The following is an 18,126-nucleotide window of genomic DNA, read 5'->3' as shown; positions in this document are numbered from 1 at the left end:
GGTCAAAACCCCAAAATACATTGGCTTAATGAAACAGTTTAAAGCATTCCGATAGGACAAGATAGAATGACAATACTTTTAAAAATGAAAACCATATTCAATAAATTATTATAATATAAAATGTTTATACAATATGATTATGGAATGTAAAAATATGCAGATACAAGGTAATGAATAAAAATTAATCAGCTCAACTAAAAAAGCATTTTAATCAAAAATGGCATTTAGGTTTATATTTTCTTTCTAATAAGAGATGACCTTTACTCATTTGATAATTCCTGGAAAGTTGAAGGGGAAACTATTCAGATTATAGAATTATAGAGATTATACCTAAATACTAAAGCAAAAATTCTGATATATTAACTTCCAGAATGTTGACAACCTAATGTTTTTACATTTGCACCATATCTTCCAAGTACAAAATTCTTCTCAATTATTCTTATTATAAACACAATATTCCTGTCAAGTAAGTGGGTGTTAATTGGTGGCAAGCACAATGTTTTTCAGACGAGAGCAATAAAGCTGAGGTTATTTCAGTGACGTGTTATTTGCTTGATACAATAGCAGAGGCCTCTTTTATCTCAAGTCAACAATGATTTCTAAGGGGGCCCAGTAACTTCTAACCAGCAATTTTAAAAGTAATTTTTTCTTTATCTGCCAAACTTTGAATACAGAACCCTGTATTTTTCCACTGGAGATTATTTTACAGCAGTATGAAGTCATTCTGGAAGTCTAACTATGACTATGTTCTGTATGAAGCAGAGAATACAAAATTCTGAAAATAAATTTGAGCCAGTAGAATTTTTCTCAAGATGAAAAAATCCTTCGAGGTGGAGTTTTCAATATACACGCACACAACACATTTTCATGATCAAAGCAAGTAATCGTTATTACAAGAAAAAAAGCTATCAGAAGTATACTATAATTGGATCAACTTTTCAGCATTGACCTCTGCTGTTATTAGTTGGAATAATATGCTAAGACTCCAAAGAATTATGGCTGAAATCCTTGTAACTAATTGCACTCATGAATTAAATAATGATGCTTGGGTTGTGCCTTTTTCCCCCCCAAAGCTATTTGTAGTTGTACCAACAAGCTTGCTGGGTAGAATTTGACCTCTTACTCATAATATCGAAAACAAATGTCACACATTTTAGGCTACAATTTATAACAACTTATTTTAGTCCCATCTTTTCAGCAAATATTGTATTTAAAAAAAAAAGCTACTGCATACTCTAATATTCCCATAAAAATTCTTTAACAGTAAGCATTGGAAAAGAAATCTTTATTTTCTAATAAGTTATTTTTAATGTTTTAAAGAAAATTACCTCCTATGGTTATTAACTTGATTTTGCACAGTCTAAATAAAAAACTGAAACAAGTCTCTTTCCTTAGGAATAAAAAAGGATTATGAATTCCAAATATTGAAAACATCTAACTTTCTAGAATTTTCTGTGCTTTCACAAAGCTAAATTTGTGAGACTGAAATTATAATATTTTTCTCATTCTTTTAAAATAATGATTAACAAGAAGAGTAATGAAGCCTCTAACTAATTTTACTTCTTATGAATGTTCATTTTGATCTATCTATCTTAATGACCTCAGAACACGTGAACATTTAGTTGTCTCTGATTTAGCCTTTTTTCCCTGTTCACTGGCTTACCCACCCCCAAGTCTATATTTTAAGTAATTTCAATCGGCAGATTTTAAAATCCCAGCTTGTTCATGGGAACCAACTGATTCAGAATGAATCTTTCCTAATTATTTTTGTGTTCACATGGGTGTTCACGCTGGCTCCTCTCCAAGCTTCCAGCCAAGAGGGAAAATTACCTTTCCACACCCAACTAAAAACAGAGTCAAAGAATAATTCCCCTGGTGAGCAGCGTCTCTGAATAAGCAGTTTTCGCTTAATGTGTGTGTGTGTTTTTAAATGAAGATCTGTTCGTAGATTAAGTCAACAAAGTAGTTTTCATATAGAAAAATAGGCGCCCTGTTGTTGCTTTTATTTTTTTAGAAATCAAATTCTGAAATTTACAACCTTTAGTACCAAGTTTTTAAAATCCCAAATGACATGTGTTTTCTCCTGTAGGAAACAGTTTCTTAGTCTTTTTTTTTTTTTTAAGTCTTTCATCTCTACCTTTCCAGAATAACATTTTCTTTTGATATTATCATCTTAAATGCTGTTCTAAAAGAACATGTCTTTGAGTTAGCTGCTTCTTTTTAGAAGGTAAATATATTCAAGCCCTGGTTTAAAAAAAAAAAAAAACAACCCTGACAGTATTAGGGCACAGAACTTCTTACATAGTTTCTTGAATATAAAAGTCCACAATTAATTGTTGTCTGGTTTGATTGGGGAAGAGTATCTGAGCCCTCCAGAGAGGTCCGGTCCAAACTATCCTATATAAGACATCGCTTTGCTTTAGGTGAACAACATAGACTGAGTGTCCATAAAAAAGGAGAAGGATCCTGTGAGCTGAATAGATATTACAGGAGAAGAAGGAGAGATTTTCATACAATAATAAGAGCATATTGGTGAGGTTTCAGCACCCCTAATTTCTCTCCAAATCCACCTTCAGAAGTACTGCCACCTCCCACTCCCCACCCATTTCCAAGGTGATGAATCCGACAATCCATTCATCTCTGGAGTGGTTCCTGCACTGGTAACTGGCAAAGCGCCCTACTTAAGGGCTGATAAACACTTTGAAAATGGTGGTGATGACAGAGTTAGGTGGGCTTTTGCCATATAGCTTATGAGAGTTAGGATTTTAGATGGAGGATTTTAGATGAATGCCACTGTAATAATGTGTGTGGATGTAGGAATGCAAACAGAAATCTGAAAAACTTTCTGCCTTCCACATGGTCAAGACTTTACTTTTGCCCCAGAAAAATGAATAACTTCCTTTCACTTGAAGGTAATTCTGACTTAAGGCAAAACATATAACCATCATATCACCACGCCATTTGTATCCTTTCTGAGTTTGGAGGAGGCGCATAATCCTACAACATAGACCTTGTGCTGTTATTCACCAACTAACCTCTGGTTTGGAAAAACTTAAAAAACTTGTCTGACTCCTTATTGTCTAAAAACTACCCCCATTTTAGAACTTTAGCCAGCTAAGGAAACTAGGTCTCTTCAACCTTCTTTAGGCTACACCAAGATCTCAATCAAACTAGGTAGGTTCCTGTTTTATTTTTCACAGAATCCAGTAAGTGCCAGCTTGCATATCTCCAGGTGTCACAATCCACACCCTGTTTATAAATGATTCTCAGGGAGCATTTTAAAAACAACAGAGTAGATTCTTCCATTTTTTTCCTTAACCACATTCTCTTTTCTTCCGTTATTTAACGTCCCCTTACGGTAATTTCTTTATTAAAAAGAGAGACACACAAATATTCTATTCTGATACCCCCAGTTCAAGGCTGTATAAATGGTACTGCATTTTTTGATTCAATAAACTCTCCCCAAATCTCTCTCTTTTTTTTTTTTTCATACTGTTATCCTCTATTCGGGGAAACAATCCATAAGAATTGACTAAGCATTTTCCATGCACTTACTCTCCAATATTAATTTCTTCCTTGTCTGAACACTTAACTAAGTTATAAAAACCTCTGTGAGACATAAGTAAGCCTTAATCTTTTTCTTCTAAGACCTTACATCTGAGTGTGTGTGTGTGCACGCCCCTGTGTGTACGTGTGTGTTTAAAGAGAGGGTTGAGTATATTTGGGGAAAATATGTAAACAATCAACTGCAATTCAGGTCAGAATGAAAACCGTGGTCGAGGTATACTAGATGTGTTCCCGCTGACTGTAAGACACATCTGAAGGGTCAGTGGAAGGAGGCAGTCCATGTGCCTCGAGGTGGAAGCCGGGGGTGACTTGGTGGGCAGAGGAGGAGGCGGAGCATCGGGGAAGGTGGGGGGATGGCGCGTGCCCTGTGCAGGGAAGCTGAGCTGACTCTGTAGGGAACTGAATGCATTCTTATTTGCCTTTGTCTCTCGGGAACTAAAGGTCTCCAAAGAGATGACTTTGATGGCCACACATAATGCCAAGCTAACCCATGTTCACGTTAGTCCTGAATGGGTTGGATTTCATCTCTATCAGAAAGAAGCCTCTCATTGAAGCACTGTTTCTTTTGTCGTTGGAAGTTTCCCATTTAGTTTAGACCTTGGGAAGATAACGTTTTGGCCCTGGTTTGAGACTTTAATTTTATGTGCTTTTAATCCTCACTTCCTAAAATAGGAAACTTAATCAAAAGCTAACAATATTCAACAATGAATGTGGAAAACTTAAAGTCATTTCCTACCCAGGATTACTTTTCGGGGGGAGACCTGAAAGAGGCTTCCTTGAGCCTCTGTGTGGATTCTCCACATCATCTTCCTTACTGGCTGATAACGGTTTTCTTCAGCAGTTAAAAATCATTTGTTATTTTACTGATTTACTCACTCAGCTTTTATGGCTATAGTGTATGTCAAGCACTGAGTGAGAATGTGAGGAATTTAAACGGGTTTTTTTGTTGGTACTGTTTTTGTCTTGTTTTGGTTTCTATGGAAAACTAAAAGCTAAATAAGGAGGGATAGATGCTCTGTCAGGGAAATCCAGAGGCAGGATGACCAGTTTAGAGTTGACGATGTTGAGTTCATGGTACCCGCTGCCATCACCATTTACTTTTACTTTACTGCCTAAAGTAACCGCCTCTTAGAACTCTGTAACAGCATCCTGTACACAGGACCAGGTCCAAGCTCTGTAGAAAGCATTCAGGGTCCTGCAGCTGTGTCTCGGGTGATAACTCACCAGCCTAACCTTACAACACTCCCGATCTCTCTTCTCAAACACAATCATGAACTCTCAAATTCCGAGCCTTTGCTTCACAAATCTCTGCTTAGCTTTACTCTGCCTGGGGAAGTCTGACTCATTCTGCGAAGCCCATTTAAACGTGCCTTCTAGGCAAAGCATTCTGGGACCCTTTCTGACCCCTAAGTCAAAATGAACAGCTTTCTCTCCTATGCCGCCACGGTACGCTAATCTTACCTCCATTAAACGAGTGCTTAAAACATCTGACTAAGAATTTGACTAATAAATAGCTAGACATACCACTTGCTATTGTTAAAGAAATGAACTAAATTTAAGTCTCATAACTGATGTATAAGGTACAAACTATTATTACCCACATTTTACAGATGTGCAAACTTAGGCCAAGAGAGTTTAAGTGACGTGTCCAAGCTGGGTATATAACAGTTAGAAAAGAACACAAGTTTCCTGTTCTCATGGAGCTTAAATCCTGCCATTTTAACCTCTTTGGTGAAAGTAGCGTTGTTGGGAGCTTAACTGAGATAACTTCCGTAAAGTACCAAAATAACTTATGTCAAGTGCTTAGATGTTATGTCAGCTTCTGGGAATAATGGTATCCTCATACCTAACAAGTGATGCCTAACAGCTGCTCAAGCATTTCCAACCTAGTGTTCACCCTTTGAGAGTGTCCTCAAAGGCTATGTTGATAAAGTACTGATTTTTATGATATCAGTTTGAAGATTAGGGGCTTCCATGTAGGGGTCGTTTGCCTGAAAAAAACCTCATTATTAACTTGTTGTTACTAAACTTGTTTAAGCGTTTTTTTTTACCAGCTGCTAATCAGCAATGCTTAAGCATTTTTAACAAGGTAAGTGTCTAGCCACATATCACCTCTTGGGAGAAATTTTCTTCTGAATCATTCTTTCGTATACTGGATAGAGAGGAAGGCTAGTACTGTCTCAAATTTTAGGGAGAAATTGAGCCAGTCATTTCACTTCCCTGGGTCTGCTTCTTCTAGAGGATGAGAGGGTAGGACTTCATCTAATGACAACAAAGTTCCTTATAGTTGCAAAATTTCCTGGTTCAACTTCCTTTAATTGTCCAGCATTTATGCTTTTTAAGCTGCAAAGGAGAACTCATATTTGGAATGCTATGTTCATTCACATGCAATGTTCATTCACATATTTTACAATCTTACAGATTTAGATGATATATGGATTTAGATTATATATATATTTTTAATTGAAATATAGTCATTTACAATGTTGTGTCAATTTCTGATATATAGCATAATGCTTCAGTCATACATAGGTAGATTATATTTTAAAAATTTACTACTACTAAATAAATGAACAAAATTTTAGAAGGTACTTAGTTTTCACTTGTCTTAATTTCTTCCATTCTGAAGAATGAATTCACGGGATGAGGTCAAATATCAACATTAACAGGAGATTGGAAGAAGCTGATTCCAACTGTCATGGATGACTTTGAGAGAGTCAAGACTTCAGTGAAGGAAGTAGCTACAGATGTGGTGAGAATCAGAAGTGGAGTCTAAAGATGTGACTGAATGGCTGCAATCTCATGATAAAACTTTAACAGATGAGAAATTGCTTCTTATGGATGAGCAAAGAAAGTGGCTTCTTGAGATGAAAGCTACTCCTTGTGAAGATGCTGTGAAGACTGTTGACATGACAACAAAGGATTTAGAATATTACTTAAATGTAAAGGGGAAGAGGGTTTGAAAGGATTGGCTCCAATTTTGAAAGAAGTTATATGGTGGGTAAAATGCTACCAAACACCACTGCATACTACAGAGAAGTTGTTCATGAAAGGAAGAGTCAATCAGTGTGGAAAACTTCACTGTTGTCTTAATTTAAAAAACTGCCACAGCCACCCAACCTTCAGCAACTACCACCCTGCTCAGTCAGCAGCCATCAACATAAGGCAAGACCCTCCACCAGAAAAACGATTATGACTCACTGTGAAGGCTCAGATGATGGTTAGCAAACTTCAGTATATTTTAATTAAGGTTAATTGAGGAAGAGCCATAAAAAGAGGGAACACACCTAATATAGTTATGCATTTGTTCACTGAAATTACCGAATGCTAAAAGAGCTTTCTATGAAAAAAAAAATGCTTTAAAAGCTCTAAAATGAAAAAAAAAAATCTTTAGCATCCTTTGAAACATTGAAAAAAATCAAGTGAAGTCATTTATAAAAGATACACTGATGATCAACATGAGATTGGGAGGGGAGGCAGAGATGTCATGTACAGGATGAAGACCAGCACAGCGTGGTCCCGGAGTGAAGCCCTGGCCCTGGGAGAGTGAAGCGCACTTGAGAACAGGATGGTATGTGTCACTCAGAGTTCTTACCCTCCCCTTGCCTGAGATTTAGGGAGACGGTGGTACAAAAACCTTCACCTTTGAAAGACATTACAGTGCACCATTAATTTGATGCCCCTCCGTAATAAAAGAGAGCGACATTCTCTTTTCCTCTCCCCAGACCACTGCATCACAGGATCCATTGTCCTCAGTGGAAGAGAAGGCATGGTCTGGGCAAGGGCGCTAGTGCACTTGGCATCACCAGATTTGCTCATGAACACTTCGATGAAATCCTCCAAGAAATCTCAGCAATGCTTAGGGATTGAGAGGGTGGTCTATTTTCGATCTAGAGGAAATGTATTAGCAGATGGGGGCCCTATCTGATAAAAGATCAACTACAGTTAAAAGGACCACCCTTCTTTCCCACAGACTGTCCTTCATTGCCTCTCTACCATTCATTTGCCAGTTTTAGTATAGCCATCACCTTTGGCATGTTTCCTGGGTGGTTCACCATCTCCTTAGAAAAGCCCTGAACAGATCATATTGAAAAGCACATCATTGCCCTTTATGCTTTTCTAATTCACGATAAACTCTACAATCGGACAGGAGCACCTCATCGGCTACAGAAACCATACTTTGGTTTACTAAATGCAGCAACAGTTTTTTGGTCTTAGATACTGTGTCCTTTCCAAATTCGAAATAGCAACATCACTTTGATTTGCCATTGTTCAATTCAGTTTTTAATTGGCTTAGGAGCAGTGCCTAAAACACACCAGCTTGAGTCATAAGGAGTCTAGCGTGTCAAGATTCCTACTCAACTGACTCTAGCCTTTCCTTTATCTCTTCCCCCAACTTCTTTCCCCACTTCACCCCTCCCCCATCCAGCCCTCTATCTTTACCCAGCAAGTCTTCAAGAGAGCTAGAGCCTCCTCAGAACTGCATCTCAAGCCAGGCAAGTGTTAGCATACTTAAACGTTTTCCCCTCCCTCCTCTCAACCTGCATCCCTTCAAGGACCGAACATGCCTAATTTCAGCAGCGCCTCTCCACCCCTCCTTCAGCCCAACCCAGTCGCGCACAGGCTGGTGCACGCTCTGGGCTTCTCCTCCTCCACCCAGTTCTACCTCCACCCGCCGCCTCTGCCCCCACCCAGTCTACACCCGGAGGCGATCGCCTGCTCTCCCAAGCTACTTATACCATTATCTTCACTCCTCATCCTGAGAGCCAGTTTTACTGCTCATTGTTCACCGGAGGGGAAAAAAAGCAACACCACTGAGGCAGCACCCAAGTAACTCAGGAGGTGGCTGAGGAGGAATTCAGGTGCTCTAGACGGTCACTTTCAATCCTGTTTTTTTTTTTTAAACATAACCCATCATAAGAAATACATGTCCTATTCTGATCCAGCAATGCACATATATACTGAAGAAAATATAAATGAATACAACCTACCAGAGGAAAGAACAGAATATACCAACTATATCATCAAACACAGAATTAACTTACGTCAATTCAATCACACATTAAACAAACCTGGAAATCTGCATGATGTGAGTGTACTATTTATTACGTTCTGTGCATTTCTGTGTTATAAAATGTAACTGGCACTTATTCAGTACTTGCACCGTGCTTGGCACATACGTTAAATCATGAAACGCTCCTAACACTATGGGGTAGACACTGGTATTAGCCCTACTTTACCAGTAAGGAAACTGGCACAGAGAGGTGAACTAACTTTCCTAGGGTCATACGGGTAGGAAATGACTGGTCCAGGTTTTGAAATCAGGCTGCCACACTCTGGGGTAAGTGCCCGCGCCCCCCACCCCCCCGCATTGGACATGGGTAACTTTATATCACTACGTGGGATTATGTTCAGTGTTCACAAAACAAAGTATATTGCCATTTATGGGTAATTTAAGTTTTTTTTTTAAGTTATTAACATGTGATTCTGGTACCACCTACTTACTTTATAATCTTACTCTCTGCAAGATGAAATTCATAATGCAATAGATGATGAGAATTAATATAGTGTTTCTAATTAAGTATGAAACACATTTAATAAATCACATTTCTAGACCTCAGGACAGATATTGTGAATAGAATACAAAAGACTTTTTTTTTTTTGAGTGAAGGTAGATTTATTCAGAGAGAGACACTAAAAGGCAAGAGAAAGGCCACGAGGTGTGGGGGCTGGGTGCTCAGATTAAAAGTAGGTACACACTCCATAGACAGATTGTGGGCCGTCTCCGAAGAGGGAGAGAGAGGGTGGCCCAGAAGACTTTAAATAGTAATTTACTATTGCACCTTTCTATTAATCTTTTAAAAAAAAAGGGGAAAACATTTACATTAATTCCATCATTCTTAATTGAATAACTAAAAAAACCCACCTTGACACAACCATAACAATGTGCTAGGGTCCAGGCAATCTTATAATCATAAGCCTTGGAAAACTGAACAAAGACCAATTTCTTTCACTTAACAGAAAAAAAAATTATTGTTATTTTATCAATAACAATTTAATCAGTGATTAGCTAAAATTTCCATTCTTTTTATAATTGCGAGGATAATGTAACTATTTTGGTTCCTTTAATTCTAGGAATGCCTGAGTAGTATCTTCATCCATCACCCTGACTATCATGATAGGCTGTAATAATTTTAATCTTCTCTCTCAAAGGCCTGAGCTGACCTTGGACAAGTCCTTTTTGTCATCTCAGGCCCTCAGGTGTCTTTTGTGAACTGAAGTGGTAGCACTTGGCAATAACCATGGTTGGTCCCAAAGATTTGCTCATTCTAAAAATATACTGGGTACATACTGTGCGATAAGCACTGGGGCATATAAAAGTAATAATTTACCACCATATATTTGGATAGAAAGTTTACCACACAAAAAAATCACCAGGGAATCGTGCAGTATGATGAGAATTAACTGTGCAGCCTTACTTACTGCAATTGCAAAGTCCCTTTCTGTTAAATTTATAACAAAATGTACTTACTATAAAAATACCGATTTCCTAGAATCACAAACTGTTAGAACCAGAAGAAGTCTCATTTCATCTAATGTAACATAACATTTCTGCTTTGTTGAAAAGAACTGAGACTCAGAAATACATCAACTTTGCTCAAGGTATGATTTACAAAAAAAATGAATGGTAGGGAAGCTTTAAAAAATAACTACAATTTCCCTTGAATATTGCCAAGTAAAACTTTTTTTAAGCCTTTTTTGGAAGTATGGGGAGAAGGTAATTAGGTTTATTTATTTATTTATTAAAAAAAAATTAATGGAGGGACTGAGGATTAAACCCAGGACCTCAATGCATGCTAAGCACTTGCTTTACTACTGAGCTCTACCCTACCTTCAAGAAAAGCTCATTTTTAATATCACAGAATTTTAAATAGGACTTTTAAAGTTCAGTTTGTCTTCTTAAATGCTTCCAAGACTTTGAAGTATTTGAAAAGCTTTGTCTTCAAAACTAAGTTCTTTCTGTGTGAGCAATCTAAGTTGGTGCAGAGAATAACAAGTATGCTTGTGAAGCTACATTAATTGGTCATACCTACCGAAAAAAAAAAAAGTTTAACAAGTTCCTGCTGAGAGCATACATTTATTAGACTTATTAGTTTAGCAAAATAATAGTAATATTAATTTAAAGCAACCGTGGCAGGTGGTAAGATAACAAGAGAGTAGAGGACATGGGGCAATGGTCAAATCCTTCCCAAGTTTCATAAGTTTGATTTCAATTCAACAAGATGCACCTCCACAGGCTGAGTGAGAGAGAACGTTCACAGTTACAGTCAGGGCTGGGAGGTATCTCTAAAGGAACAACTGTGTAGTTAAGCAGTAAAATAAAGTCCATCTAGCTTCCGGTAGCGCCTCTAATTAATTTCAGAATCATTTTGAAATTCAAGTACTATTTAAATCAAATATTCACCCCAACTTAGAGAATTTGGTGACCATACATCACCACTTTGTCCTGATACTGTTTTCAGATGGAAGTCTGAGAAACTCTAGTGTGCATTAACCTCACAATTTATTAACTGTCAAAGTTCAGGATGGGTCATTACTTGGCTAGATTCTGCAAATACCATCTTGACGTGTTAATAGCCCCTAGTAAGCAACAGGCTCTTCATGATCTATGCGGTTAAGTTGAAAAGGTGGATAAACTGTCACAATCTACTCATTTGTTCATTTCTGTCAAGTACTGGCTGGTTCTAGATACAACCCAGACCACTGAAGCATCCACTTATCTTTCAGCAAGCTTTGACAGTCTTTAATTTTAAAAGCCACAACTTCTTAAAATTCATAGACAATTAAACTATATATAAGATCCTTAAAAAGAAAGATGTTTTAAAGATGGTGCATGATTCATTTCATAATGTGTGCAAAGGAAATAAATGTTTCATTTAAAATACACTTTAAATTTAGGAGCTAAGGACGTTTTCAAGTACTTTCATTAACTTTGAAATTCTTTTTGGTCTTCTACTTCCACTGCAATTAAATGCGTATGGCAGATAACCTCACTTCAGGTTTTATTTTCAGTGCTTATATTCTATTACTAATTGCAAATATAAAACAATACTATTAAGGACTACCCCAACAAATGTATTAATTTTGAACTTTGGAAAGTTTAAAATTATTCAATATTTCTGCATCAAATATGTGATTTAATAGGGTGATCCAAGCATCATGTCAAAGAGCAACTTAGAGAAAATTTAAGTGTCTTTCCAATTTTTTTAATAAAAAACATTTTTGCTGCATCCATTTTTTTTCTGCATGCATACTTGAAGACCATATTATTTGTCAAGGTCAATAACATTTTATTTGAAGCCTTAATGACTTTGTGTAAATTAATGCGAAAAGTAAATCTATTGCAGAGAAATTTATTTATCGATATATCTTCCTAAGTGGTTAATCTCCCCAATATTTGTAATATTTTATGCAATATTCTGTGCTAGGTCCAGCATCTAGTTGTAGGCAGTCAATAAATACTAGTGGAATAAGTGGAAAAATAATATTAAAGTCTCAGAAACTTGGAAAATCCCTTGTGAGTGAAAAAAAGAATATTAAGAAATTACTCATTATTTGCTTTAAAGTAAGTATGTCTTAGGCTCACTCATGTTAATATTCTAACAATCAGTGGTTCTCAGGTGGTTTCTGTTTTTAAAGCATGCAGTTCCCCTTTTAAATATTTATATACTTTGCATTTATATGAAAGATTTGCTAGATTGTAATACTACTAATCAATATCTGTCAAGAAAATAAATTACTAAAGCTACAATTAATTTTGGTTTTTACTGATTTTACAAAAGGGATAATTTTATAAATATTTTTTAAATATTTGAAAATTTGAACTAATTTTTGGATTACCCCTATTTACTCCAAATAATAAATGGAGAATATATAAATTTGGGTCTATCAATTATTTAGTCTACAGACAATGATGGGTAAATATAAGATACCAGCGGCTCCCTGCAATAATTTCAGCCTGCCAAGTTCCTAGCTTCAGGTTGGGTTCCACTGACCCAAGGAAAATAAATAATATAAATATAAAACAAGACTCTCATTTCTCCACAAGGGCATCAAGCTCTCTGAACTCTGACCTCCTATAGATATCCTGGATTTCCAACACCTCGCATAGCATCTGATGCATAATCAGAACTCAATCCGCGTTTATTGCATGAATAAATAAATTCTTGGATTCCACTAACTGGCAGATGTCTAGAAATTCATTATCCATCACTTCCTCAAATTACTCCACTGACAGAATATTTTTTTTGTTTTAGTAGTTGATGTGTATTCCTACACAAAGCATCTGTTGGAATCTGAGTATGGGTGTAAGAGGGGCATTTTGAGGCAATCTCTGCATGCTGTACATGTGTCTTTGCAACACCTGCTTCACAAAAAGAAGACTTCTGGGAAATGCCCTCTTTAAAGAGAAAGTAACTGCTGAGGGTCAAACTGCTTTTTATAAAAGATCCTGTCATGGAGGAACCCTGGCCCTAGCAGGTTTCACAGGTAATTTCTCATTCAACGCCGAAAGCCCCTATTTCTAGAATTAGGAAGAAAGGACTGTGGAGATCTAGCCCCATGAAAGTTTTTCTAAATCCAAAAGTCTTGAAAACAAAGAAAAGACAATGAGAGAAGGAGAATCTTTAGTACATTGTGAGGAGTTTGCAGCAAAGACATACACACCAGCACACACACACACAGAGGCTGAGATCATCCATCCTCCAGAAGGAAGATACATGACAGATAAGCAGCAGCAGTAAATGGTTAAACAAATGTTTGGAGAGGAGTACCCGGCATTTAATGAGTTATTTTAGATTCTGGTTGTATAAATAAAATGGGCACGAAACTTTCCCATCCAGAGTCTCATCCTCAACTTGTGTTGAGGAGAAGCAACTTATCATGGGGCATCTAAGTGCCTCACAGATGAGTAACGTCAACTGACTGTTGAACAAACACCAGGAAAGTAGTACTTGCCCCTCAGAAAAACAATTCGGATGTAGGCTGATGTGAGCAAGTGAGTGATGACTGCAGAGACACCTGCCAGGGTGTGTCCTGATGAGGCAATGGTGGAGGGAAGAGTGGAAGATAACCCACAAGGTGTACCATCCCTTTGCAGCCCACTCCGCAGCAGAAAACGGAAGCTCACCCATGTCTCCTCTCAGAGTCAAAATAAAACACAGCCGGTCACAGCAGAGCTAACCCAAAAAACAATCACTTGCCAAATTCTGTCTCTTTCAACTCTCCAGGCTTTGGCTGTTTGTGACTGTGACATAAAGTGTCCTCTAGGATGAGGCACTGGCCACCCCCCTTCCCACGTCCTTCTCCGTCTCCCAACATCCTCCACATCCCTGACATCAAGATGCACCTCAAATGTTGACTCCTCTGTGAAGACCCCTCTCACTCGTTAAAGAAGGTTTGTGTTCTCTCTCTGCTTTTCTCCTGGAGAATTTTGTGCAAACTTCTGTTACAGAAGTTGTCATGTGACATTTTAATTCCTTTTTACCTGCATATAATCTTTCAGTGGACCGTGTTAGTTAACAGCACACATCCCTTATACCCTCAGATCCTGGCCCAACGTGTGCCCCGTGAATCCTTGCTGATGCTTCAGTGCCCGTGAGTATAGCCCTCCCTGAGCCCCTGGCAGCCTCTGCGGAGGTGCTCCAGTTGGCCCCGGCACCCCCTCCGGTGGGCAGCAAGGTTAGCACTACCTCTTGTCCCTCTTGTGTTCTCAAGGATCCTTAAAGCCATGTCTCCAGCATCTTCAGGATTCTTAAATAGTGAGGCTGAGATTATGCAAAGAGAGAGAGAAGAACTACTTAAGTATCTTGAATAAAATAAAGACCAGGAGGCAACGTTCCGGGATTTGGGAAAGTTTTATCAACAGGCTCAGATGACTTCCCACAGGACCACTCATAACCTGGCTCCTGCTTGTTTCTGGTTTCATCTCTCACCCCTTCCCTTAACAGGCCTCATTTCATCTCTATTAAGCTAACTCACCACGACTTCTCATGCCCTCATTTAATCCCCACAAACCCTTGCCTATTATACAGATGTCATTATCTCCATTTCTCAAATGAGAAAACTGAGACTTAAAGACACTGACTGATTTGGCCACAGTCACACAGGAAGATCCAGGATTTGATCTCAGTTTGACTCCAAAATTTGTCTTCTCTCCTTCTACGTCAAGCAGTTCTCCTTATTAACAGAAACATTCAGATTGTTCTCCATTGCTGAAAAGGCCAGAAACTGGCAATAGCAAACCACAGAATACCCCCAGGATCGCTGTGTCTCTACTCATTTGGTTAACAGTTGTGATACATGCACCATGACAACACAGGAATGAATTCTTATTAACTAAGCTTCTATATCAGAGGCTTTCAAATGTTAAGATACATCCAACCCACTTTGGACACTTACTAAAAATAGAGTTATCTGGGTCCCCCTCTCTAGAAATGCAAACTTAGTAAATATACAGTAAGGCCCAAGAATCAGTATTTTAAGAACATTTTGAGACAGTTTTCATTACACTTTATTTGATGTGCAAGGCATCAAACTTAACAATTCTGAACAGAAGTAAGTATGCTTGACGGTAAAAACTTTCCTAAGATCTTACAGTTACTCCTCGACATAATTAATCTGAGATAAGAGCTGATGAGATAATACTGACACTAGGTTTCTGATAGAATTGGGCATTTTTCTTATACTTACTTCTCAATCAGTATCTCTGAACGTATGCAGATTTTCCTGGGTGTTTTTCTCACTGACTCTTAAGTCCACAATTTTGTGACTCATAATATACTAGTTTGACTGCTTGGATGTGCAGTTCCAGAGGTTAGTCATCAGCATCTTATAGTACTTAGTTGATTGTATCACGGAGTTTTGATGATGTTTGCAGTTGCTTGAGTTGAAAAACCCTCCCAAGAACCAGACCCATGTTTTAAAAACCTGTTCCCAGGTTTCCTGCAGTTAACTTTGTCCTAATTGCCAAAAAATATGCACTGCTCACTGACTTCAACTGCAAATTTATCCTTAAAATCCCCAGTGGTACAAAAATGAAAAAAAAAAATCACTGCTTGAGATCATGTGTTGAGAAAACAAATACAACAGATACTAAATACTTTTCAAGATGTTGTGATGGAAGTAACTGTGGAAGATTGAGTCTAGAACAATGCTGTAAGAATTAAGGTGCTAGAATTTCTGAAAAATAGGGCTTTAATTCAATCTAACTTAGGAGTCCCAGGCAATGCTAGGGAAACAGAGGGAAGAAGACACGCTCCTCAACTTTAAGGAGGTTTTAATTTCTTAGGAAGCAAGTATAAATATCTAGAGTGCAATTCACACCATCATAAATACCAGTTCCTATGGCCATACCCTAAGCCTTGGGAAACTGTTCTACCTCTAACAGATAAATTCTGATATATGAAAGTTTAGCACCACAACCTACTATCTTTCCATAAATCTCATTCCTTTCTCCTAATACATATATCTTTGACCTCCTTGAGACCTCCAGAACCTTATACCTTGCATTTCTTCAAAATTAATCACTCAAGGGACCTATTCCTCACTCCCTTCCTCCCTTTCCAGAATATACTCCACAGTCGTTTTGGATCCCCTTGTCAATACCTGCCTTCACATTATTCTAGGTGACTCTGGAATTCACCAATAATTACCTATTTTCAAATTTTTTGGCTTCTTCTTAGTATTTACCATTATCTTCTCAGATCTTTCAACAAAGTTTGAAATACACATTCCTTCTTCTTGAAACTCCCTGTTGCTTTCATTCATTCAGTTATTAATCTAAAAATATTTATTGGGCACTTTCATGTGCTAGGTTCCAGGAATACAATTTTGAACAACAACAACAACAACAAAAATGCCCCTGTTCTCATGGATAGAACAGTCTAGTGGTGAAGACAGAGAGTAACAATCACACAAGTACTTGTACACTTGCACGTATGATACCTGCAAGGGAGAGGATGTACGAGGGCCCTGCAAGCTCCTTATGAGTAGCATGTGGTGCGAGATGAGACTGGAGCGTAGCCAAGTGTCAGACAGGTCAGGACTTTGTCGCCTAGACTAAAAACTTTTGCTCCCCTTTCGGCTAAAAGTCAATGAATGTTTTAAAAACACATTTATAAACTTGGGTTTTTGCTCTTGAAAATACCATTTCCAGCACTAGTGTAGTAAACATATTGAAGGCTAGCCAGAGTGAATGCAGACCTGGTAGGAAGTTGCAACAAAAATCTGGATGAGGGACAATAATCACCTGACGGAGGCAATGATGGAGAGAAGGGAATGAATTTGAGAGATATTTTAGACGCAAAATCAATAGAATTTGGTGACAGATTGGAAATGGAAGGTTAAGAATAAAAAGGTGTCAATAATATCTCTTGAGCTTCAGTCTTGAACAATTAGATAGATGATGGTCTTATTGCCTGGGAAGGGACACTGGTCAAGAGAGAGAGCATGAGTTTTCAACATGCTGAGTCTGAGCTGTATTTCAAACTTCCAAAAGGGGATGTCAAACAGGCATTTGGATGTGTAAGTCTGAAGTTCAGAGTAAAAAGGGCCTGGACTGTGTAGATCTACCTGCAGGTTTTTATTGCATGACACCAATCCAGCTACAGATGGGGAAAAGGAACGTAGGACCAAGCCTCAGAAAACAATGCGTCGAATGGGCTAAATTTAGAGACTAGAAATTGTTGCATTAAAGTGCATGTCAATTTAAATTTTTGTTAGCTATGGTCAAATCACCTTCCTAAAACATTTTACCAACCTGAACTTCCGCTTTCAGTCAAGGAGATGATTTCCTATTTTCTCACCTCCTCCCCAGCAATGGGCATTGTCTACTGTTTTTGTTATCAAACACTAATCTGATCAGTGACATATTTTTACTTACTTTTCTTTCTGTTATTTGTATATCTAATTCTGACTAAGGTTGAGCATCTTCTGCCTATTAATAATTTTATGTCCTTTTAAGTGAAAAGATCTACTTATGTCCTTTGCCTATTTTTCTTTGGGGTTGTCAACTTTTTTCTTACAGATATGCAAGAGCTCACTATACATTATGGGAACCGAACTTTGCTACACAGGTAAAAAATATTTTATTCTTGCTTACCCTTCTCTTTCTTCATTATGCTTATTTGCTATATTCACATTTTCATTTTTATATTGCTAAAATGCATCAGTCTTTAACTGTATGGGTTTAGATAGATATTCCCCACTTCAAAGTATTTTACTTTGCTCTTTTCTTCTACGACTGGATTCCTTTACATTTAAATCTTTTCTCCACCTAGAATTTTTTCTGGTATAAGGTGTAGGTTAATTTTGTTCTAAGTGTCTGGCCACCTGCCTCAACACCATCTTTTGAATTGTGTACATTTTCTCAGTGATCTGAGAAGCCATCTGTATTCCAGACTAGGGATCTTTGTAACTATACATTAAACCTATTCCTGAAATGTTTAATTTACCTCATTGGTGTTTTTATTCATTTTCCAGTTCCAAAATGTGTTAATT

At 37.7% G+C, this 18,126-nt stretch overlaps 1 protein-coding gene across 1 annotated transcript in view; it reads right to left on the bottom strand.

Annotated features, from left to right (window-relative positions):
- The window catches only part of DSC1 (desmocollin 1), a 265,006-nt gene that overhangs the window by 108,909 nt on the left and 137,971 nt on the right, over positions 1-18,126 (bottom strand). The window lies entirely within an intron of this gene.

This window comes from Camelus dromedarius, chromosome 32, assembly GCF_036321535.1.
Source record: "Camelus dromedarius isolate mCamDro1 chromosome 32, mCamDro1.pat, whole genome shotgun sequence".
NCBI lineage: Eukaryota > Metazoa > Chordata > Mammalia > Artiodactyla > Camelidae > Camelus > Camelus dromedarius.
This window is presented reverse-complemented; position numbering and strand designations above follow the sequence as displayed.